Raw genomic sequence first — 9,395 nt, forward strand, 5'->3', positions numbered from 1 at the left:
GGGGGGGGGGGGTGCACATCTGGGCCCGACATCCTCAGAGGGAGAGATATCTTAAAATTTTCATTGTAATATTTTTATCCTCACCTCAGCTTTGTATTTTCCACCCTCTGCACTTTTATCATTTCATGTTCTTAGTTTCTCACTGTGGTTTGTAATACCGTTCAAAAAAGCTAAAGAACCAAGACAAATATACATAATGAACAAACATGGCAGTCTCAGTCACAGTTAGGGAAAGCAACTCTTTTAAGTTTTTACTCTCCAACATTTCAGAGGGAAATATCGGTTTTTGTTTCTTTTAAAATTGCTTCATTTATTCATAATGTCAAGTCCATGCAAGATCAGCTGTATCAGATTTAAGAATATGGACTTGGTAGGACCAATAATTATATACTTTTTTTAAGGTAAATGCATCAGTAATGAAACTGAATTATGTGATTTTGTGGGATTGTATTTAAGTAGCACACAACTTTTTTTGTGAGTCATTTTTACGCATTTTTAGGTTATTCAGTAGAGAAAGGAATTGGTGTCAAAGACATGCGAAAAATAAAAAATGCGTAGTTATACGAAATTGATGCGTTATTCATACGCTATTTGACGAGACCAGGATCTGAACCAGTTCATTTTACTGAATGAACTAATTTACTTTGGATATTTAACAACAGTGTCTAACAAATACTAGATTTACTTAAAATGCTGTTAATGGATGGCTGACTGTTTTTTAAAAATAGTGTTACATTGCAGTTTTGCAGTATTTGTTACTACAAACTCTATAGCCTCATCAGTAAACAATTAATCAACCGACCAGCCCTGGCAAGAAAAATCTCTACTGCTGCCTTTGTTGATTACTTTTGGAACGTTGAAAAGTTTGAGTTTCAACTATTTAATTACCATCATTGCACAGAGATCTTAAAATATCTGAAGAAGTAACGTATGTTATGAAAAGTTCCAGCTGCAAACTTGTTCAAAATCAAAATATATATAGTATTTTTTTCAAATGTATGAGCAAAACTTTGGCTAACACATATACATTTTTTATTTTTGTACGCTGTCTTTGTCCCTCCTTCCTTTCTTCTCTTTCCTCTGTCTCCTCTCCTGCTCCCTCTCTCTCCCTGCCCACCTCACTGCCTCTTCCAGACAGAGCCAGCTATGAGCGGTAGCTGATGGCAGGGTTACAGTGGGGTTCTTGCCAAAGTAGTGCTGGGCACGTTGCTGCATAGTAAACACCCAGGGCTCCCGCTCTTGACATGACGGGGGTCTCTAATTAAAGAGTGCAACGAGACACCCCTAGCCAAGGCTCTCCCTATCAGCTCTACACCCACAATTAAATCCTCCATGGTATCCAAGGCGCTGCATTATTGATGGAGCAGAACGTTTGATTAGAAACTCTTAACACAGCTCCGGAACAGAACAGCCAGTCCATTGTCATTAAACACCACTTAAACCAAGTCAAAACATACCAGTTGGACATGCTTCTTAAACATCCGGGTTATGATGGAGTTGGGGGCGAGGAGGAGGAGGAGGAGGGTAAATGGATTGAATATCAATGATTTGTGCAATACCCTCTGCTAGCATATGCTGAGGGGTTTTAGCCATACAGGATAAAAAGGTAAACAATAAACCTGCAGGCCAGTTAACAGAGGTTTTCTTGAAGACTTGCAGGGAAGAGGAAAATAGTGGATTTCACATCCAGGAAACATATGTAAGAGATAAAAAAAAGCAAGTGAACCGCAACATTGTCAGAGCTCCATATGATGAGTAAGTGAATGTTTGAAATTATAACAACCCCTTCACCAGGAAATATGTACTTACATCAAAGCCAGGTTGCTCTAAGTGGGGCTAAACAGCATTACCGGCCCACAGTCAATCAACTGTTGCCTAGTGCGTAGATAATGCATCACTTCATATCAAAAGCCCTGCTAATGAGAACAGGATGATGTATACAATACCTAAACATGCATACAGATGTGTGGATGTAACATGTAGATGGGGATGTAATGGGGTGTCAAATTAAAGCATGCAACATTCTGGAACACGTAGGCCGAGGTGTAGGCTTCACTTTAAACATATATAGTCCTTTTCTCTTTAAAATAAACGGCACTGTTCCACAGAAACAGAAAACTTGTGTTTGTGTGGGAGTGAATTTCTGCAAGAGGCTATTAGATGCATTTTTTGCTCTGAATGTGCGCTTGTGTACGCATGTGTGTGTCTGCAGGAGAGTAGAGGGAATACTGCAAATTCGTCCGCTTCGCCTCTGCAATAGGCCTAATTAATACACACTCAAGGGTTGATAACATTGTGGCTGAAAGTAGATCTCCTTAAGAGATACTTAATCCAGCTAAAGATTGCACTGCTCCCCTCTCTTCCATGGCATCACAATCAAAGGTATTGGGTGGGTCTCTAGTGGACTCATTAGCAGACTGCACAGTGGTGGGGGTCTGGACTAAAGCGTAGCCCTCCACCTACCCCCTCCTCCTGCCCCCCTCACCCCCAAATGCACACACACACACACACACGCATACACACACACACACACACACGCATACACACACGCATACACACACACACACACACACACACACCGCTTGCTGACCTGAGCAATCAGAGATGCTCGTATTATTTTGACATTCATTAAGCATCACTGATGGAAACCCTACACCCTCTCATCAGCTCTGTGATTAATCACCACCTTATTGGCAAGCCACAAACCTCCCACTATCTGTGTGTGTGTGTGTGTGTATGTGTGTGTGTGTGTGTGTGTGTGTGTGTGTGTGTGTGTGTGTGTGTGTGTGGTTCACGTCTCTTCTTACTGGGGCAGGGGTCAGATATCAGGGACAGGAGTGATCAGTAGCTACTCAGTGAACATCATCCAGGCTAATGAATGTTCTGGCATCACTTTTACGCAAGTGTTGCCACCTAAAGGTATCTCACAGCAATGAATCAAACACCTGACCTGAGCAATAGGTGTTTTAACGTTATCTTGTCTGTGTGCTACTTACTTACTTTATTATAGTGAAAGAACAGGAGATTGAATGAGAAGTAAATGTATTGTAAAGCTTACAATAACACACGTTCCACCTCTGTCCAAAAGTCATGGCCTCTGTATGGAAAGCCACTGTGTGTTTCTTTTTGTATAAGGAATAATCTGTATATCTATCCTTGTACCTGATCTGAATTCATAATACAGCAGGTTAGTAAGTGGGATCGGGTTAAAGAGTGCTGAGCCATGTTAAACCACTGCAACACAGGAGCATGCATCATGTCCACGCATTAATAAAAGGCAACTATGCCATCATTATAAGCACCATACGTGCCTGGACTCCACTTCCTGGCCGCTCTAATAGCTAACTGGTCAAGGGTGATTTATCTGATAAACTGCTTTTGTGTTCCACAAGCCTGAGAGATGGTTTAGTTTAGCCTAGTCTGCCATAATGTGCTTTATAAATACAAAAACAAATGGTTGCCTAGGGAGGAGGAAAGATGTAGCTTGTATATTTGTGTTGGGTGGGGTGGGTGTAGGTCAAATTGTATCCTCTTGTGCCTTGGGGGGAGACAGGAAAAGCCTGAGTTATAACTCTTCCATCACCTTCCTTCTGCCTCACATGCATTACTCAGGATATAGTGCAAATTGCAGCCGGCATCCATTAGTTCTTTTCAGGGTTAATATTGATGTAGATATCATTCCTATCTGCTGTGTCATTTATTTGAAATACTATGTGCGAGGACTAGCTCCGGCAGTGAATCAAATCAATTGATAGAGCAGTTAGCCTTGCAGCCCGGGCTGCCTGGGAGCTGCCGAGCGAGCATGAAATATTATGGAGATTGTTCTTTAAAGTGATCTCTTCATCATCATTTGTCTGCAGCCTGGGTGATCCTATTCCCCACTGCTACGTTCCTCTTGGGCACCAGCTGTCATAACTAAATCAGCCGGATAATGCAGTCGTGCGCACACTTCTACCGCATGCCCCTGCAACACCCCCCACCCCCACCCCCCCCACATCCGCTCCCTGCCTCCTCTGCTCCCTTCACCCCCTCACCGCCACAGCCACACATGTCAAGGAGCATCCAGAGAGTCGCTCATCATCGCCACTGATGGCCCTCCTCTCTGGGGCCTGCTTGTTTATGTCACTTCCTATGCGTGGGGCTGCTAGTTCATGTCACCCTGTGTAGCAGGCGAGGGCACGCCTGCTGTTTTACTTCATGTTTGGCTGCTCATGATGGGCAGAGAGGTACACCATCATGGAGCTCAGTGACAGTCCTCCTGGATGTTATGACAGCCAGTTGAGCTGCTAGTCTGCACTATGCTGTAAGTGAATATGACGGAGACAGTTTTTATGGTGCTCTTCACAGTCTGTTAGCATGCGGCTGGATGACTGTTTTTACTGCCCATAAATGGAGCGGCGTGCATATTCTGTGAGTCATTAGGAGGACAGTCAGGAGACATACTCAGAGGGAGACGCACGCCACTTAGGCCAGGCCGTTTACCATTGTAAAAACCTCATCACCGAGCCTCTCAGGGTGATGTAAACTCTTATTTGGAGAACATTTCCATGTGTCAGTGAGAGATGAGATGCGAGGGCATCTTCAATGACAGGGCCCAAAGGATACAGGGCCTCAGAGGAAAAAGCTGCATTATTCAGTGCCTGGGCATCAAGATCCAGGAGCTCATCATGCCATCCTGATCAGTTCTTCATTGCCTACTGATATTACAGTCAACAGACTGTGGATATGCTAACAGCAGAGACGATGCCATGCTCTCTAAATGATTGCTGAGAAGATGCCATCTAAATGCATACATGCGCTCACTTTAAATCTTTTGGCTGGCTGTAATATGTGCGCATGTAAAATAGAATCACTCGAACAAATGCATATTCTTGGTATCTTTTATTTAAAGAACATGCTGACGTTTTATTTCATACTGTAAGAATTACTCTGGACCCACAGCCAAACAAACACGTGCACAATTACACCACCAGCCCTAAAATTACACAGAGCCTGGATGTTATTCTCTGGCAAAATAGTATCAAGTCATACATTTATACCGATTATCTGCTGACAAAATAGGCATCTATATTGCTGAGACAATGATGTCAGACTACAGCCCGTTACATTTATATTTTCTAAACAAGCCACTCTGGGCAGCCTGGTCAAGGCGGTGACATCTGCATGACTCTTCGTCAGAGGAACAATGAGGGCTCTTAGCAGAGAACAGAACTGCTATTTGTCACTGTACGCTGATAAAATTCATACAGGGCCATTGTATTGGTCTGAAAATGGATGTTGAATCCATTAATCAAAGCCAGATGGATTATGTGCTCTATGGGTTGTGTCCCACTGCTTACACTGGGAGATACAGAGGTTTAAAAGGCCATGGTGTGTTTGTATGTATGAATGTATGTGAGTGTGTGTGCGTACGTACACATGCACTTGTGTGTGTCGGTTTGCAATGAGTGATGATGACCACTGGTTCGCCATATTGATCAGGAGAGCTCGAGGAGGGGTGTGAGACAGACAGCCACACAGCAACATGAACAGCACAAGCATCTCTGCTCAGAGTAGAACAAGGCAGGGGCGAGAAAGTTTATATGTAGCTGAGCGCATATGAAAGGTATAATTTAAGCTTTGTTATTATTTTTTATGTATCAAAATAATTAAAAGCAGCAAGAAAAAAGGAGGCATGCAAGTGAGTTCAAAAACAAGATGCTTAAAAAACTGAAATTAAGGAGGAAAGAGGGATCAGACAGGGTGCAAAGAATGCTCGGGTTAATAAAAATAATGGTTTAAAATACCACTGAGACCACCCGTCTTAAAAATGTAAGCTATGCCCTCACGCCACTGTAAGATACCGTTGGCATATGTGATGCAGATGTAACCAGAGAAGCTGTGTATTTACAGGAAGAAGAAGGTGCAAAAAATAGCTTGCCAGCTTCCTGCCTGGTTGAAAGATTTGTGTTAAAATATAATGATTTGGTTTGGTGTGTAAAACCAAAAGAGTAGGTCTAAAGCAGGATAAGTGAAAAATGCTGTGTGATGCAGTGTGGATGTGTAGTGATCGGTTTTCAAATCCTGTGAACTTTTCATTTCTATCACGTTCTTGAACTTGGGCTTTTGCCTGTGAGGAAGGTCTGGATATATGTAATAACACAAAATAAGTATATTGGACAACCACCAGATTGTGCTGGTTTTGTGAGTCATACTCCCAACACCAGCTGGATGCCATCCCCGCCCAGCTTCCCAGTGCTGATTGGACAGGTAAATGCAAAGAGTGTGTTGCTTCTCTCTGCAATTTTCCACAGATTCAGCAGAAAGTATTTTATAGTGCATTTTTTTGTCTCACCAATCCAAACAATGTGTGTGTGCGCTCCATACCGTCATACACATGGCTCTGGTTTGGCTCGACAAAGTGGATTTCTTTCTCTTTCTTCCTGTGGTTATTAATTATACAGATATTGTTCTGGCACAGAGTGTAGCAGGGCTGCTAGATAGCTTTGGAGGTTCATCTAAAGTCAGACTCTGAAATTTAATTTCAGCGTTGGACTTTAATGTACCTTTGCGTGGTCCAAGTGGTGCTCTGTTCTGTCTCTGTCGGCTGGGCAGCGCTGGGATACGCAGGGCTCTGGCAGTGGGGGAACAGCCGATGTAGGACAGCCTCTCATGGCTCCCTGGGGGCAGATCTGTGCAAACTACACTACAAATTACACAGTGGGTTGCTGTGCACCCTGAGCCAGTGTAAACAACAACACCATTTCCCCTCTTATACTATGAATCAAACTGAACTTATATGACCCATGTCTGAGTCCACACCCATACTTTGTACGCCCCTCAAACCCTTTTAATGACACACCTACGTAGTAGTGTTCAGCCCCGAGCTACTGTAGCTTCCTCTCTCCTCCCCCTCCCACTGACTTCATTCATGAAAACTCCTCCTCCCTATGCCCCACCGCTCTCAGTGTGTCACACTCTGCAGCTGTTTCATTTTAGGAACCGGGGACTCCAGAAGTTTGCCTCGCAGCCACCAGACTGCTCTCAGAGCCAATTGGAAACCACAGCCAATACTTGTCCGAAGTGCTCTGGCAAAGTTAAATATAGAGCCCCTCAGTTGTTGTAAGAGATTTAATAAATTCCTCCTTCAAAGTTTGCATAATGCTCTCTGGTTTAAAAGACCAAAGTCCTCTCGCTTGTTATTTCCCAGGCCTATTTGTTGATCTCTCATTGCTGGAATATAGCATTTCAGTAATGGTCTGCTGCAAACCAGCTGATGTGTTTAATAAACTTTACTGTGCCTCAGTCTGGGAGCTACCTCCCACTTAGTCAGAGACACGGAGGAAGGCAGTGGGCCATGGCAGTGGAGAATGATTCATTAACACTGTTAATTCAGCAATGAAAAAGTCATACTGTGTAACATATAACCTGTAATCAATAACCTGTTAGTTATAGCTGGGTATGTTCACTATCATTTTAAAAATTAACTGATAAGTCAAGCCCTGAAATGTAACATGACACACAAATGCAATTTAAGTTGAAAAAATAATAATTTATTAGAACAAATGCTCTTTAATTATGATCATATGAGAAAACAGTTCACATAAAAAGCTTTATGTGAACTATGTTACTGTTTACTATTAGCAAATTTGCTATTCACCCAAGACTTACTAATATAAGTCATAGTGGACAATATTGAGGTTATAATGTTTAATACATAACATAACATAACATAACATAACATAACATAACATAACATAACATAACATAACATAACATTACATAACATAACATAACATAGTCATACAGTGTGTATATACCTGTATATAACATGTCTACCCTCTCCTGTGATGCCTTACATATTTTACAAGGACTATTTCAGGAAAGTAATCTGAAAGAACCAAGCAGTCTGACTGGTCCAAGATGTGTTGTGCAGTTATTCATGGTTGCCATGCCACCTCATGTAATAAACAGGAAAATGTAGCAATCACCATTGTTTTTACCAACGAACCAAAACATTGGCCAAAACAATTGTGATTGCTGAGTTTTATCAAAAACACTGGCATAGTTTTCATGCTGACAGTCAAAATGTGTTTCCAAAGAATTTACACTTTGTCATGTTATCTGATTAAACTTAATCAAAATGGAAAATTACACGTAGCCAATATCTTATTCTTCATTTCTTGTTTATAATTCCCCTTATTAATTAAAAGTAAATTATAGCATATAATGAAAAGTGACTAAATGAATACTGGGAGGGAAAAACAGATATGAGTTCTTATTTTGAAAATATAACATTTTTTTGTTTATTTTGGTGAATGTCTGATCACCAACAGAAAGTCACAGTTCATTGCACTTTTAATTCCTACCAAATTACTGCTTAGACCCTTATTGATCTGATCTATACATTTTTCCTGAACATTTCCAGAAACTCTTGAAACCTGCAAACAGGGCTGCACATGTACACATCCTTAGATATCAGTAATAGTAGGCAGGCTGGCAGAATCCCCCCACCAATATGCGTACCAGCTGCGGGCCCCGGCCTGGCAGAGTGCTCTGCTTCAGACAGAGGGGGCTCTGTGGTGGAAGTCTGTGTCACGCCATCAGAATGTGCGGCAGTGTGCTGTGGGTCCTGAGAAAAAGAGCCCGGAGCTCCACATTATCAGTTGGGTTGATAACAGCATGGAAACACTGAGGCCAACAGGAAAGACACGCAGGGATCCTTCCCAGACCTGGCCACTGTTCTGTTTTCACTGCCAATAACCCTCGACACGGCTGGTGTTCAGACAGTCTCTTGCTTGGCCGTTAGCTCACGAAGTGGTGTGTGAATGCAGGTTAAGGAGACCTGCAGATGTCACAGCAAAAATGAAAGGATGATGTCATGAAGGCACATGTTGAGGCCCCTATAAACTTCTTTATTCAAATAGATAATGCCGAAAGCAGAAGAGCAATGTGCAAAGGCTTTAAATTGATGAAGTATATATTTTTATTATTAACAATTTTTGTATATAAAATTACAATTGTATAATTGTAAATTACACAATTCAAATTTATATTTTGATGTGTATTTCATTGATATACAGTATATATTTTCAATAACCTCTCAATATTATATATTTTAAGAGACATTTTCTAAATAAACTGACTCTTAATTGACTCTTAATGAAAGGAAACTTCTTCTTACACCTGCCTGCTCCTGATCAAAAACTTGAATCAGGTTCATCTCTCTGGGGATCAAGCAGCTGAACCTCGGTGAATTGATAAGATGTGTTCACTCGCCACGTGGAAAAACACCTACATCCCGCTGACCCCCTTCATGTTGTGCGCACATGATGTTACTTCCATGCATAAACACTTTGCGGGAGCAGCCATGTGAACACAGAGCTGTAATTAATACCATGTACAATTTCCCCTAA

General features: G+C 41.8%; 1 long non-coding RNA gene across 1 annotated transcript in view; it reads right to left on the reverse strand.

The window, feature by feature from the left end:
• Nucleotides 1–7,575: 7,575 nt before the first annotated feature.
• The window catches only part of LOC147817775 (uncharacterized), a 26,149-nt gene continuing 24,329 nt past the window's right edge, over nt 7,576–9,395 (reverse strand). The window contains exon 3 of the long non-coding RNA XR_015438698.1: nt 7,576–8,824. This is a non-coding gene — a long non-coding RNA (uncharacterized LOC147817775). The remainder of the gene's footprint in view (nt 8,825–9,395) is intronic.

Source organism: Seriola lalandi, unplaced genomic scaffold (assembly GCF_002814215.2).
Source record: "Seriola lalandi dorsalis isolate HSWRI2012SDOR001 ecotype SW California unplaced genomic scaffold, Sedor1 jcf7180002054898, whole genome shotgun sequence".
NCBI lineage: Eukaryota > Metazoa > Chordata > Actinopteri > Carangiformes > Carangidae > Seriola > Seriola lalandi.